The 15,890-nt window shown below is 43.0% G+C and overlaps 1 protein-coding gene across 1 annotated transcript in view; it reads right to left on the bottom strand.

The window, feature by feature from the left end:
• Window positions 1-15,890, bottom strand: part of MAPK4 (mitogen-activated protein kinase 4) — an 800,432-nt gene that overhangs the window by 552,948 nt on the left and 231,594 nt on the right. The window contains exon 2 of the mRNA XM_069626975.1: window positions 5,131-5,208. The gene's annotated coding sequence lies outside the window, so the exon portion shown is untranslated. The remainder of the gene's footprint in view (window positions 1-5,130; window positions 5,209-15,890) is intronic.

The following is a 15,890-nucleotide window of genomic DNA, read 5'->3' as shown; positions in this document are numbered from 1 at the left end:
TGAGGAGGATCCAATTCTCAGTGTGGGGGAGGGAGTGAGTCAGACTGGTATGGTTACCCCTACCGTGCTCATGAGTGAATTTTCCTGAGGTGTTTTCCGACACTTTGGGTAAGCTCAGGGGTTTTACCCATCGGATAGTTTTGAAGAAGGGTGCTGTCCCCAAGGTATACAAAGTGAGGGGTGTGCCGGTGGCAGCGAGACAGGCGTTGGAAGCAGAATTGAACAAATTGCAGGCAGCGGGTATAATTGAGCCCATTGAGTCATCAGAGTGGTTGTTTCCCGTGGTCTTGGTCAGGAAAGGTGATGGGAGCATCAGAATGTGTGTGGACCTCCGGGGGTTGAATTCCAGCATATGGGTGGATCGGCACCCCTTGCCGAATATCAATGAATTGTTATTGACATTGGGGGAGGCCAAGTATTTCTCCACCTTTGATCTGTCAACGGCATTTCATCAGATTGACCTGCATATTGATTCTAGGCCCTTGACCTCATTTGTGACTCCCTTTGGGGCATACCGGTTTTGTCGCATGCCATTTGGTCTTGCCTCAGCTTCTGCCGTGTTCCAGCGGTTGATGCAACAGATGTTTGGGGAGGTGTTGGGGGTGAGTTATTTTCAAGATGACATCCTTGTGTGGGGCAGGAGCAGAATTGAGCATGATGTGAGAGTTAGGAAAGTCATGCAGATTCTCAAGGAAAGAGGGCTCACAGTGAAATTATCCTAGTGTCAGGTGGGTGTGGAGGAGGTTACCTATTTAGGTCGTTCTCTCAATTCACAAGGTGTGAGTCCCAAGAGGGAGCTGGTTCAGGTGTTGAGTGACACGCCGGCTCCGGTCAATAAAGATCAGCTGAGGGCTTTTCTAGGCCTTGCAGAGTATTATGTTAAATTTGTGTCCAATTATGCTGAAAAAACTGTGGCTATGAGGGCTCTCATGAGGAAGTGTGTCAGATTTGTGTGGACTGAGGAGTGTGGGGAAGAGTTTGAGAGAGTCAAGAGGGATGTGGAAAATGCTCCGTGCCTGAAGTCATTTGATCCAAAAAACAAGACTGTTCTCACTGTGGATGCGAGTGAGGTGGGTTTGGGTGCGGTGTTAGAACAATGGGTGCATGGTGAATGGATGCCAATGGCTTTTGCCTCAAGGACGTTGAGGGATGTGGAAACTAGGTACTCTGTAATTGAGAGAGAGACTTTGGCAGTGTTGTGGGCCTCAAAACATTTCAGGACATTTTAGTGGGGCATACCGTATGTTGTCAGGACAGACCATAAGCCGTTGGTCCAGGTATTCTCAACCAAAGGTGTTATGGCGGTATCCCCAAGAATTGCGAGGTGGTCAGTAGAGTTACAAGATTACAATTTCTCGTTGCAATATTTTCCAGGGAAGTTTAATGTTGTGGCGGACTGTTTGTCCCGGTTGCCGGTGAAGGTGGCGGACAATCAGGCAGTTTGGTCAAAGATGAGGACTTGCATGGATGTCAGGTTGCGTATGTGGCATCTGCTGTGGAAAAGTCGGTGTGGGAGGTGGAGTCAGAGGCTGATGACGAATTGAAGTGGATAAAGGAAGGTTTGGTGAAAGGTTGGCATTTGGTTAAGGACAAACCGGAAGGTAAAGGTTATGCCCAAGTTTTGCATGAATTGGCTGAGGGTCCCTGGGGTGTCTCCAGAGGTTCTAGATTAATTCCTCCTGTAAGTTTAAGAGGTAAAATGGTTGAGTTGGCGCATGCTGGTCATTTGGGCAGATCCCTTACCAAGAGGAGACTTAGGGAAGAGTACTGGTGGCCGTCCATGGACAAGGATGTAGAACAGGTGGTGAAAGATTGTCAAGCATGTGCCATCAGTGATAAAAGTAAGGTTGTGCATCCCCAACCGGTACATCCTGTGGACATACCTAAGCAAGTGTGGACCAAATTGGCTTTGGACATCATGGGTCCTTTTGAGTGTTTGGAGCCGGATGGCAAATATCTTTGGTTTTAGTGGACTATACGTCCAGATGGATTGAAGTGGCGGCTTGCGCCAGTGTCAATACTGATTCTGTTATTGATTTTCTAAGGAAAGTTTTCGATCGGGAAGGCTTACCTGCCAGCCTGGTTACAGATAATGGTATCCAGTTCACGTCTAGAGTTATGAGACAGTTCTTGGACCAGCATGGCATCTCACATTGCCGGACAGCTTTATACAATCCATCTGCAAATGGACTGGTTGAGAGGGCCAATGGTACTATTAAGTCAGCCATACAATTGGCTCTTGCCAATGATTTGGATTGGCAGGAAGTGGTGACACAATATCTTGCTGCATATCAGAGAACTCCTAATGTATTTACGGGGAGGTCTCCATTTGAGCTCATGAGGGGCAGGAAGGCAGGTACCATGTTGAGGACTTTGGCCATGGGGGGTGGTGGACCATGTCAGGTGGAATTGCAGAATATACATCGCAGTATTCTGGAGCGCCAGGAAGCTGTGGTTTCTTCTCAGAAGTTCAGGAAGGAGTTGTCTGTGAAGGTGGGGGATTATGTGCACATAAAAAATCCCAGGAGGGTCCATAAGGGTAATACTACATTTTTGCCTTCGAGGAGAGTTGTCAAGGTTTGCAGGGGTCATGTACATTCGGAGGATGGCTCGGTGTGGTGTAAGAGAAGAGTGGTGGTGGATGGCTGCAATCGCGAGTGTCCGGGAGGTTCACAGGCAGAATTGAACAAGGCAGAGTTCAATATGGAGTCCCAGGTAAATGTGTTGGACTATGATCCTGTGAATGCACAGGCAGTTGGGTGCGAACAAGAAGGAGTGATTCCGGGCCCTTCTGGTTTGGATGTTAATGTGCAGAGCGGAAGTGTTCATCCCCAGGAGTGTGGGAGTACTTCTTCTCAGCCATGTGATATGGGGCAAGAAAGGGGTCCCCGGGCCAGGCGATGTGGGCCCCCCATAAGATTTAGAGATTACATTTGTTAAAGGTTCTTATTGATGTATTTTGATATTATAATTATAAATTTGTTCTTGCATCTTAGCAACATATTTTGCTTAACTTTGCAGGTGTCTTCGTGTCCACTTTTGGTTATATTTTCATTATGGCGTTATATAGTTCAAGCAAGTATACTTATGTTATGTGAGGGAAGAGGATATGTCGTAATGTGCACGGGCTCTATTGGAATGTTGTTGCCAGTTTGTGGATCAACATTCCAGGAGAGCAGTTAGAAGAGACTCTGGAGGAGGCAGCTGCTTGTGGGGTCTATGCAAATAAAACAGAGTGATAACTTACCCTTGTGTGGAAGGATTTTCTCATACTCCCACTTCAAAATCTTACCTAGGGCACTGCCTACTTGAATGGAGTAAAAGCAACTCATGACGCAAGGCTCACTCTCATTAGATCTCATCATAGGAAAATTACTTAGCCTGCATAAAAGCCGAGAACCCTTTAGCAATTGAAACCGGGTTTTAAGCCTAGCCTGTTGCCTTAGTTATGCAAAAATAAGAAAAGGAATTCTGGATAGGTTCGCATTTTTAGGTGGAGAGCATTCTAGGTCAAACTATCAAATATTGTTTGGCCTTGTTCATATTCTTCACCCTTGAGAGGAGCAGTGAATAGGGTAGTGTGGATTGGGATATTAGAGTCGGCATCCTGGGTCCCCCCAATTGTGCTCGTCATAACCTGTTAGAAATTGAACTGTACATCTCTGAGTTGTGCCGTTCCTGTTACTTGATGCTCTAATTCTCCAAAAACAGAACATTCATTTGAGTTTTCCAAATACAGAGCCATTAAATCCATATTGTGGTCACCTAGATTCAATTTTCTGTTTCAAAACATCTACAGCAATGTATTTTGATATTGCACCTCGTGATTAGTCTGTAAGGCTGCTGTTTGCATTAGTTCAAGAATAAATGGGTAAGGCAGATCACAGAGACATAGTTGAACTCCATACTCTAGATGCTGGAATTATGTAGAAACCGAAAAATACGTGAGTGTGTTTTTACAGAACTATCACATATGCATTGCTCATTGCATTGATGAAACGTGCTGACATAGCTTTTAATTTTTCTTTCTAAATTTTACAATCATAAATTGGTATTTTTGTAGGCAGGAATGTTAATTGTTGGAATTTAATACATGGGAGACTGCAATACCCCTATACAAGGCTGGAAATAATGTTCATATATCAGGCCAGTTGTGGCATCACTGTTGACCTCTAATAAGGAAATCACATCTCTACTGCTCTTAAATGGAGTTATTACAGTTGGGCTGGGACGTCACAATGCCGGCTGCTTGAGCCAACACAGGGCAGAATTCCAGCTGTCACTGCATCACTTAATTAAAGCCCTAACAAGCTTTTCATATCTCTTCCCTGTAAAATAGTTTCCTGTGACAATTTACAGCCATTAACAAGAAACTGTCCCTGGAACATTTGCCCTCATATTCCCAGATACCATCATCATTTCCCCTGGTGACGGGGCAATGCTATTGTATAACAGACATTACTCTCAAAAGCTAAGGTGCTCCATAACAAATCCAGCCTCTAGGTCTATTGCAATAAAAAGCTTCCGTTATCTTTTCATTACCAGGGAATGATATGCTATGATATGATATGACATTTGCAATGCGCCTATACACAAGTGTTTCAAGGCGCGGCAAGGCAAGGGAGGGGAAACAGAGGGAGGACAAGACAACGATCTTACTAGTCCTAGTGACATTCAGATCACAGAACTCCACAGCATTTGTGGCGGTTTGTATCCCTTTAAAAAAAGACTGCTTTGCAGGCTGACCAATACATAAAGAAGAGATTGGTTGGAATGCAGGGCACAGTCCAATCAATTGCATTGCTTGCCTGGCATGTCCTTGACACCACTTGGCAAGTAGTGTCCTTCTTCCAATCAGCCAAAACTAGAAAGGTTGGTTCTCATAAGTAAATGCAATCAGATAAGTTAGGCTACAACAGACACATAGTGACCAAACAGAGCTTTAACATGTAAACACAAACGGGAAGTGTAGTCATGTTTCCATGTAAGACACGGCCACCTGTGTGCACTCTCTCATTTTAAATAAATAATGTTGTTAAACAATGACATTTGCTACAATGCTCTATCATTTGTTTTGCTTTACACCCAAGTGCGCCATCTTGATCTATAGGTTTATGTATCAAACCATACCTGGTGAACTTGTACTCATGAGGATGATCCATCAATCATCTAGAAGAGAAACCTGTGACATGGCAGGGGAAGTTCTTTCTGAAATAGAAAGAAATGAAAGTTAGTAAATAGGTGGAGTTCAGAAACATTGTGAACAGTTGTCGACATGCATTGCTGGCGACCAATTCACACACGTACAGTTTCCAGACATGTGTGCAGCATATGGTATATGGAAATGCCACCCATTTCTAATCTAGGTCTAGAGGGATGTTTGGCTCTCTGCAAGAACTCGTGAAGAATCATACAGAGGGGCCTTGTTGTCAGTCAGCTGCTCCATGATGTAGAAGAAGTACACCATGATGAAAGCTCTGTTGTAGTGGCAGCCATATTAAAGAAGCAAGTGGAACTGTTCAAGTTGGGAAAGATTTGTTGAATCAGGCTTTTAAAAGCTTTTTATGTTTACATGCTTTTTGGTATATTTAGATGTTTTTCACTTTTGTGCTGCATTGCGTAGACATCTTATTTCTGTTGGGAACATTTTCATTATGTTGAATAATGTATAATGATGCCACTATTCTTGTGATTAAAAAATGCCACCATGATGGACTGGGAACCTCACATCTTGGACCACAATTATAACAAGCATTGGCAGAGCCAATGTGTCTGGCTTTGAAAATGAAATGCTGAGGGCACGATATGTTGTGTAAAGACCCTACAGGACAAACATAAACTTCACACTCTACATTTGCAAACGCATGCCTATTGGTTTTGCTAACGCTTGTTTGCAGTAGCTGCTAACATCTGATTGTCCTAACCGCATGTAGTGATTTTGTTTCCATGTGTTCCTGAAAGAGTCAGAAAGAGTTGGAAGCACATGCTAATACATTGATGGACCAAAGTTCACACTTATGAAGCTTCAAGGATAATGGAGGTCCTCAGGCTCCATGCCAGAATTATCGAACAGTATGGGGGACCCTTCAATCAGGGGTGTCTTTAGGATGGGGTCACAGGGTTCTCATGTGTTCCCTACAAATTGTTGTGCCCCCTATTGTGCCCCTCTTTCCCAGGAGACAGGTGTGGGCTTGTGTTGCTCTGTTTGCTGCCTCTCTATGGAGAAAGCCAGCATAGAACAGAAGAGGAATGCTCTTCCGGACTGATGCCTCAGAACCAACAGCAGCCAGGTATAGGGCTCCTGCTCTGGCTGTAGTGGGGCAGGATGCCAGGTATTGTGCTCTGGGTGGTGGGGGACATAACGCCAGGCATGGGGCTTGCAATCCTGGTGGCGGTGGTGGCAGGCAGGATGCTAGGTATGGGACATGCACACTGGTTGGTGGGGGCAGAATGCCACATATGGTACTTGTGCTCTGGGTATTGGGGAGACAGGATGCTGGTATGTGGTTTGTGCTGTGGGAGGTGGGGCACAGGTTTCCAGGTATAGGGCTTGTGGTCTGGGTGGTGGGGGCAAGATGTCATGTATGGGGCTTTATGCTCTGGGTGGTGGGTGGTGGCAGAATGGTATGGGACATGCACACTGGTTGGTGGGGGCAGAATGCCACGTATGGTGCTTGTGCTCTGGGTAGTGGGGAGACAGGATGCTGGTATGTGGTTTGTGCTGTGGGAGGTGGGGCACGGGTTTCCAGGTATAGGGCTTGTGGTCTGGGTGGTGGGGGCAAGATGTCATGTATGGGGCTTTATGCTCTGGGTGGTGGCAGAATGACGGGTATCAGGTGTGTTATCTGGGTGGTGGAGGGGCACGATGCAAGGTATGGTGCGTGTTCTCTGGGTGTAGTAGGACAGGATGCCAGGCGTTGTGCTCTTGGTAGTGGGGGACAGAATGCCAGGCATGAGGCTTGCAATCTTGGTGGTGGGGGTTCAGGATGCCAAGTATGGTACTTGCACACTGGGTGGGGGGCAGAATGACATGTAGGGGGCTTGTTCTCTGGCTCTAGTGGGGAAGGATGTCAGGTATTGAGCTCTTGTTGTTGGGGGAGAGGATGCTTGGCATTGGGATTGCAATCTTGGTGTTAGTGGGGGGGGGGTAAAATGGCAGGCACTGGACTTGTGCTCTGGGTGGTGTGGGATAGGATGACAGTTATGGGGCTTGCAATCTTGGTGGTGGCGGTCAAGATGCCATGTATATGGCTTGTGCCTTGGATGGCGTGGGGCAAGATGTCAGGTATGGGGTTTATGCTCTGGGTGGTGGGTGGGTGTAGAATGATGGGTATGGGGCTTGTGCACTGGGTGATGGGTGCAGGGAGCCAGGTTTAGGGCTTATGCTCTGGGTTGTGGGGGGGCAGGATGCTAGGATTGGGGATTGAGCTCTGGGGAGTGGCAGTGTTGGGCCATTTGAGTTTGGACTTGTGGGCTCTACCTTACATATGGTGAATCTACCCACCATGAAATGGCATTACTAGGGCATTTAAAGCTGTGCTTGCCATATCATTGAAGCCCCTGCAAGGCGATACATTACATATGGTGGCAGACCATGCATATGATGGTATTATTGGATTTGAGGCTGCACTTACATCAGAACATGTCTCATCGGGGCAGGATTGGGCAAGGATGACATGGTGCTGTTGAAACTGGCATTATTTTGACTGTGATTAAGTAGAGTTGTTTGAAACTGGCAAGGATATGCTTGACTGGCTGGTTGGCAGATTGCGCTGAACATTGCAGTTATTAGGAGAACCATGTCGTATTTAAACATTATTCCAGGCAGGTTGGCATTTTTATTAGCAACTGCCTGTAATAGAGCAACACGTGTCACAGCATTTGAGAAACACGAAGGTATGCTTTGAAGTAACCTGGCATTTTAGTGGTAACACCTTGCAACTAATTCTGTTATATTCTGGCAATTCCAAACCTAATGCTGTGCACTGAATGATATACTGGTACAATGTTAAAACTGGGTTCATTCATACTGACCTATGATGCATAATTGGCATTGTGCTTACAGTTGACACCCTGACATTAGAAGTATTCGAATATTTAATTATTTCCACAGAATTGCTTGTTAATGTCTTTTTATCCACCTTTCCCCAACTATTGTGCTCTAGAAATGCACCATGTTTACCTCCCCAAGTTCACTTTGGGCTACGTCTGTGGCCATGTCAATTTGGAAAAAACATTCACATCATCAATTTGTAGGTGGCCCTCCTACTCTTGCCTGTGGCCACTTCTGCCCCGCCCTAAATTCGATTCCTGGAGACATCACTGCCTTCAATTAGTTAAACAAATCTCCCCCCTAGAGAAGATTAGTCAGAATACCATCACATGTACAACAGTAATTTCCCTCAACAAACAGTGCTGTATCTAGAACGGTCAGTATCCTGGGGACTACATTGTATAATACAATATAATATATATTTTTTTATTATTGGCTATGCTATGGTTGTATGAAACAAAAGGTTTCCTAATTACGGAACCTGCGTCCCCCTGCACACTGTTTAAATAGCCTGAGCCTAAGTAGTGTTTATAAGGTACAGTCTAGTATAAGTTTCCCCAACAAGGAGGAAGGGGACTATGTAGACCGTCCTGTATTTTCAGATATTGCAGGATATTGATTCAAGAATTTGTCTTGTCACATCATAGCATGAAATAAATTTCAAATATAGCAATTATACAATTTGACCAGCTGGGAAATGAAAAAAACAATACGTTTCTTTATTATGCAATTGGCCCAACGCATTTCGAGTAAAATTCACTCTTCCTCAGGGGCAACAATTCATTTTCATTCAATTTCTATAAAGAGAAAACATTTTTGTAACAATTAGATGTTTAGTACATGTCTAAATGAAAGCATGAGCATATTATAGTACATCTGTTTCAAAGTCTTGTTCATAATTCTCCATTTTGAGGGAATAGGACCAAATTAAGACTAATAGTCATTTCATAATAGGAAGTTCAAATATTGCAATCAATATACAATGTCCAATCAACTACGTATTTATAGATAGTCATGTTTATATATTGAATCCACAGGTGTACAGTCTAGGAATCTTCTAAATTGTCATACTCAAAAATGCCAGGAATATGATGCTTAAAAAAAATGGGGGCACCCAATCTCAACTGAATCTTTACTTCAAGAATAACCTAACTAACTGTGAATATGTATATTAGACAAAAAAGGAATAATGCGCCTAGTCAATTTTAAGGGTGAGAGAAAGCCCGTGCTGGCCCACTTGTGTATGAATATGGGATCTCATTCTTACCTATAGCTCACTAGGACTTTCTTCTATGTTCAACATAACATCTTTAAGATCGCTATCTTTGTTGTACTTGCGGTCGTTTATACTGAAAACCCGTAGGAAGTGTGTAAATATGGTTGTACAAAGAACATCTTAAAGCCATTTTATCCAACATCTAAAATCACAGTAAAATCTAATCAAATGGAATCAAATCAAATGTCCACATAATGCATCTTCCCTATAGCCTTAAGTCTTTTTAGTTGCTGCCCGTCCTGATATAGAGGCTCAACTTTAGTAATTCCGGTTTCTTAAAAATAGAAATGATTGGGTATGATCGGAATCTAGCCATGTAGGCCCATTATCGCCAAGGGCTCTGCTAACAAGTAAAGGATGCAGAAAAAAAATGGAGAATCCTTTGACTAGGAGTTTACGGAATTCGTGGCTGGTTCTGAATGAATGTTTGGGTTTCAATGCACTGAGAGATCAAAATGCTTCAATTTGGCTGAATCCAAGTGTTACACATGAAGGGAAAGTTTTGTTCTGGCATGATTGGTTCTTGGCTGGGGTGCAGTGGATCGGGGATCTTTTCAATGGTGTGAATTGGATGACGGCTAGGGAGTTACGGATGAAGTTTGATATTCCTACTTTCTGTCTGGCAGATTATCGGAAGATCAAGAGGGCGGTGGGTGAAGTCAATATGGAAAAGGGGATCAATGTGGATATGCTTGGTTGGAAGCCAGGGGTGAGTGGTTGTGGCCTAGTTAGCTATGTATATAGACTAATTGTGGCAAATTATAGAACAAATGATGCTCTGAGATTGGATTGGAACCGGAGGATCGGTGAGGATATTACAGAGGATCATTGGTCACGAATTTGTGAGAATGTGAAGTTGTGTTCTTTAAGTCTGGGTGAAAGATGAAGGTGAAAGTGTCAAATCAAGATTTTGAATAGAACTTACTGGACGCCTGAGAGACTGATGAAAAGAGGAATGAGTGACAACTCTGACTGTTGGGCATGTGTACATGAGGTTGGCACCATTGAACATATGCTGTGGGAATGTTCAAGGGTGGGGGGTATGTGGTTCGAATTTGACCAGATTTGTGAGAAGGTTCTTGATGAAAGGATTCACATGGATTTTAAGACTGTTGTGCTGGGTAGTGATGATGGATGACTTGAGTACTTTCCATTGAAAATGGATCTTTCGGGGAGCGATGGTAGTGAAAAAACTGATTTTGAGAAATTGGAAAACATCTGCTCCTGTTACAATTGAGATGTGGGTTGCAGAGATGCATAATCTAGCAGAAATGGAAAGAGTGTTGTATCGGAGGGAGAAGAAAAGTGCTTTATTCAACAAGATCTCGGGTACATTTCTTTTATTGTATTAGACCTGATTTTTGAATATGGTGTGACTCTGTGGGTGGGGGGAGGCTTTATCTGTATATAGTTTGATGTATTTCATTACTGTAAAAAAAATTTGAAAAAAATAATTAAAACAAAAATAAAAATAGAAATAACCAGCTTAACAAATGCCAAAGTAATTGAAACTCACTCTCCTGTTAATAAGATTTTCCACCATGCTTCTTTAGTTCTGTATCCATGCTTTGGAACTACTTCCGACATGAGTTTCACCCTTAGATCTTTTGTTGCAGAACATGACATTACTAAATGGTCGAGGGATTCTATCGATGAGTCTACTTTACACAAACGACAGGTCAATGAGCCCCCACCCTGATTTCGTGGTCTCAGACAATATAATACAATTTGCACAGTCTATAATATTTATGAATATGTGCTGATATAAAAACTCATATAAAAACTCCCTCTTAATTATATATTTAAAACATGCCATATATTATATGCATAAGGGTGACATTGGGCCTCATTAGGACCCAGGCGGTAAGGGGTTTACGGCGGCGTAAACAGCGCCGACCCTTATCGCCTGATTCCGAGGTCCCTTAGCGCCATGGAGGATTTAACAGCTGCTTTTAGCAGGTGTTAAAATCCATGGCGCTAAGGGACCTTGTTATTAATTACGTCACTGTAATCTACGGTGGCGTAATTAACGCCTTCCCCACTCCCATTATGCCCTATGGGGCAAAAATGGGAATGGGGAAGGGTAAATGGGGATTGGGGACTTACCGCCCCGCCAACCTCGGAATGGGGCGGTAAGTCCGCCAACCACCATGGCGTAAATGTAGTTTACGCCATGGTGGTAAAGGTACGACCCAGCCGGTAACTCCTCTTCCTTTAGAAGAAATGGTCCTGTCCTGATGTAGGCCGCAGCATGAATTTGTGAGGAGACTTGGAATGTGTGTACCTTCAAAACTATGGCCGAAACACAGAGGGCCTAATTCACAGAAGTGTCTTATAATGGTAAAACCCCATTGGAAAACGTTCTGTGAATCAGTGCCAGAGTGTCGACATTTGTAATGTCAGAATTCATCCTTATTGGGCATTGAGAGCCCACAGAGTGAAAATCAAATTCACAGGATTGAAAATTGAGTTCTATACTGATATAGAGCCACATTAGCATGTAAAAGATGGAAAGTTGGACATTTGTGGCATTAGTCCAGCTTGCATATAAAGAATTGGGCAATAATAGAACCGTGGCAAGTTATTTTGGTTTCCTCTATGTTGTTCACAGAAAAACTAGGACATGATTTTGGGCACTTGCACATTGGTGAACAAATCATCTTTTAATGTTTTTGTTGTATTGTAGTAATTGTGTATTTTGTTTATGTAATTGTTTAGGTATAATGTGATCAGTCAGGGAATGTAGATATGGGACATGTAATGTTGTTGTGTTTTGTATACAATTTTGAAAATATACAAAGAATAATAGAAATTGGTCATATATATTTTTCTAAACATGAATATGTGAGATCGTTTAAATATTGGTCTCTTTTCATCTTATAGTGCATTATGAGAGGGTTGGGTGACCTACTCCGGCTTGAGATTATTTGTGTGCTCTCCTGAATTAGAGTAGGTCTCCTTTTGTTTGAAAGAATTACAGGTGTCACCCATTTCAAGATATTGTTACCTCTCATCGGCCAGTCTGGTCTATCTGGCGGTGTGGGAAGATGATCATCCATTACCGTAACTTTTGTTGACGCATTGCCATGGCCAAACATTCAATGGCAGCCTACCCTACTCTAGCACAAATACTCGCCAATCCCAAAATGGCCGTCACACATAACTAACGTCGTACACGAACGGGGGAGGAGCAATAGCATTTCCAAACAAGTACAGTTCACAACGCTGGTTCTGTGCATTGCATCTTTCTTGCTATTTACGCTCTCTCACTCTGTTACAAGTGGTACTGTTTCTCTGTTCGCTCCGAGCCTCAGCGGAGCACTCTTCTCTCCGGTTTTCTCTCTGCTCTGGCTTCTTCCGCTCCTGCTGCTTCTAGTGGTTTTTCCCTCCGCTACCTTATTGGAAACATGTGCCTGCGCTCAGTCCTTTCTGGAATGCTGTTGGGGTATCTCTCCCTTCACCCTGCACAGTTTACCTGGGAATTCTGCTTCCAAACTCCTAGCTCATTGGCCTCAAGTCTTGTCAGTCCGGCATTGCATCAAACCAATCTTCGGAAGAAGGTTTTTTCCCCTTTGGGTTTTTTTCTCCTTGGGGGACTGGCCTCTCTGGCGGCCGGTCCACCCTGTTTCACTTTAGAGAGACCTGGCCACCAGAAAGGACAGTGCTTACTTGCACGACACCAAGAGCAAGCCCTCTGGCAAACCACAGGTGAGCAGTAAGCCCAAAAGATATACACGTTTAATCCAGACTTATAAAGATGGGTCATACAACAGAAAACTGAAAACCCACACTGGAAAGTGGGGTTTCTTTCACTGTGTAGTAATGCTCTTTAGTAGTGTCCGGGTGCAAAGAGATTAAATAAACAGATCAGACCAGAAATAAGTTTATCACAGGACACATTCCACAGAACTTCTTCAGAAACATTACAATACATTGGGCCTCATTACGACCCCGGCGGTAGCCGTGCTGGTAAAAAACGGCACAGCTGCCGCCGGAGGCGTGCTTTTTCCAGGGCCTGGCTTTGGGGAGTAACCAGGGCATTACAGCCTTGGCAGTACCAGTAATTCCTCAACGCCAGGTTTCGGAAAAAACTATTCCCCATTCCCATTGAGTCCGATAGGACTCAATGGGAATGGGGAGGACGGATGCACCGGCACTGTGTGTCACAGTGCCGGTGCATCCGCCAAAGTCTGAGAGCGGGTTCCTTTCTGCCCACCAGGTCAGACCTGGCAGGCGGAAAGGCACCCGGACGCAGAACTCAGAGTATGCCGGCACGTTGTTCCCGGACAGGCATACTCATAATGAGGCCCTTTGTTTATAATTAAAATAAACAGTTTAAGATCAGAACATCCAAATATAAAAATAGCTTCAACTTTAAGATCAAGACAATGCTCTAATCATAATTAAAATGTATGACATAGTAGAGCTCATAAAATCCTATTAATGGGTAGGCAGTGCAATAAATAATTCTACCAATTGTCTAGGCAAAAGTTCAGCCCTACATTAACAACTGCATAATTACATAATTACAAAAAAGGTTTGGTGATGTACAGGGAGCCAACGCTGCCTTTACATTTCCTAAAATTTGGCACAGACACATTGTTCTCATCATAAAAGATAGAGGACAAACAATAGGCTATACCCTCTCGCACATTAGGTAGAAAAAGGGCACCGATCACTGAGGACTACTCTCCGGGGGGAGGTGAAGGCAGCCAGAAGGAGGGTGCCTAGGCAGAACTTAAATAAAGGTTTTACACCAAATAAATGTTTCATTGAAACCTTCAAAACCTAGGTGACATGTATAAGGCAAATAGCCCTTGGCAAGTTCTCCTCTACAAATCAGTACTCTCAAGACAATAGAGCATTCTTCAAAAACTGTACTCACCACCCATGCAGTGCTCAAATAAGCTAGAGAGGGGTTCTCCGAGATGTATTTGAGTCTAATATTTCTGGTCATATGTCTTACTCCTCTCATCCATAGAAATAATACAGTGCCTGGCGAGCTAAGGGCATCAACCCATTATAAACCCCCTTATAGTCTACGAGAGCTGGGCAAAACCTGGACTCTATACATCTCTAAAGCAGCAGGTATAACACAATCTCCAAATATGTTTGAGAACCCTATGATTACGCCACCTCTTCTGGGAAGAACTAAATCACTTTTCACTACCTGGATTTACTGTGAGCCATCTTGACTAAAGCAAATCCCCAGGTAGTCACAGAAACTAACCTTCTCAGTTTTACATGCCCTCAAGAAACAGAGCAGGCTACGCTGGTCTCCGAGCATGCATTTGGTCATGCTAACAATATTGTCTTAAAACGTACTTAAAATCATACATAGTAAATTACCGTCTTGGTATTCATGGTGTCCATTCACAAAAATAACTCCTAATTAGTATTTAAAGTCGCCTGTTTCCCAGAGGCATTGTGTTCGATTTGCGAATAGTATGCGTGATGCGAAAATACAAATGACTGCATCCTGTGTCAGGTGACCAATACCAGTCATGTGACCTAATGTTATGGAAAGTGAAAACAAATAAACTATTAATGACCAGAGCTACCAATATAGAACTGTCATTGCCAAAGGCATGATGTTCCATTTGCATACAAGATCAAGTGCGTAATGATAATGAAAGTACTTCCGGTGAACAATGTCAGTCACGTGACCTAATGTTATGCATGTCAGAAACGAATGTATGGATTAGATTATATGCAGAGTAATCGTTCTTGAACTAGCATTTCAAGACATGTAATTTGTAGAAACAATGTTGTGGTTATGTGAAGGAGATATAAACGCCCCATATGTCTGGGCTAGAACACACGATGCACAAATGATATAAAAGGCACTCATAGCCTCCCCTAAAGATGAAGATGTGTATTCATTTATGCCCAACAAATATGCGTGAGCAACAAAGTTTGTACACTTGATGTGTTAATCATACTGTTGGACTTGTTAGTAAGAAGAGAACCGTGTAATGATGAAATTTGCCATGTTATTTAGTATTTGGAGATATTCACTTCTAAATTCCTAATGGATACCACATGAAACTGACATTAACCTCAACAATTTGAGGACAGCTAATCATGGTCCTGTCAGTAATAGATCAGATTGTATTAAGGTTTGTCACAATTCAGTATTTTATGCATTGAAGGTCAACACAGTTCTCCCCTCACAAATGATAAATATCATTGCATAGGGTTGTCTATAGAAAACATTACAATCTTAGTCAAATATGACTGCATTCTGTTATTACTGACCCTCGCCATGTTACCGTCATGATTGGTCATATCACCAAGGAATACACTGCAATGGGACATTTAAATAGCAACACAAATTGTTGGTACTCAGAACAATCTCAATCCGGATATAGTCAACACAAGAAAACATTCAATTCATGTTCCTTATTCAAACCGAGCGTTGCACGCCTTAATTTGCAATTGTCATTATAACCCATATAAATTATATGATGTGATGATATAATGTGTTTGAAATATGTCTAATCCTTCCCTCTTTTTCTCTTTCATACAATGGTATTGTCCGTTTTTTTTTTCTATCTATGT

This window comes from Ambystoma mexicanum, chromosome 6p (assembly GCF_040938575.1).
Source record: "Ambystoma mexicanum isolate Mex_15411 chromosome 6p, UKY_AmexF1_1, whole genome shotgun sequence".
NCBI classification, from domain to species: domain Eukaryota; kingdom Metazoa; phylum Chordata; class Amphibia; order Caudata; family Ambystomatidae; genus Ambystoma; species Ambystoma mexicanum.
Note: the sequence above shows the minus strand (reverse complement) of the source record. Positions and strands in the feature narration are given on the sequence as shown.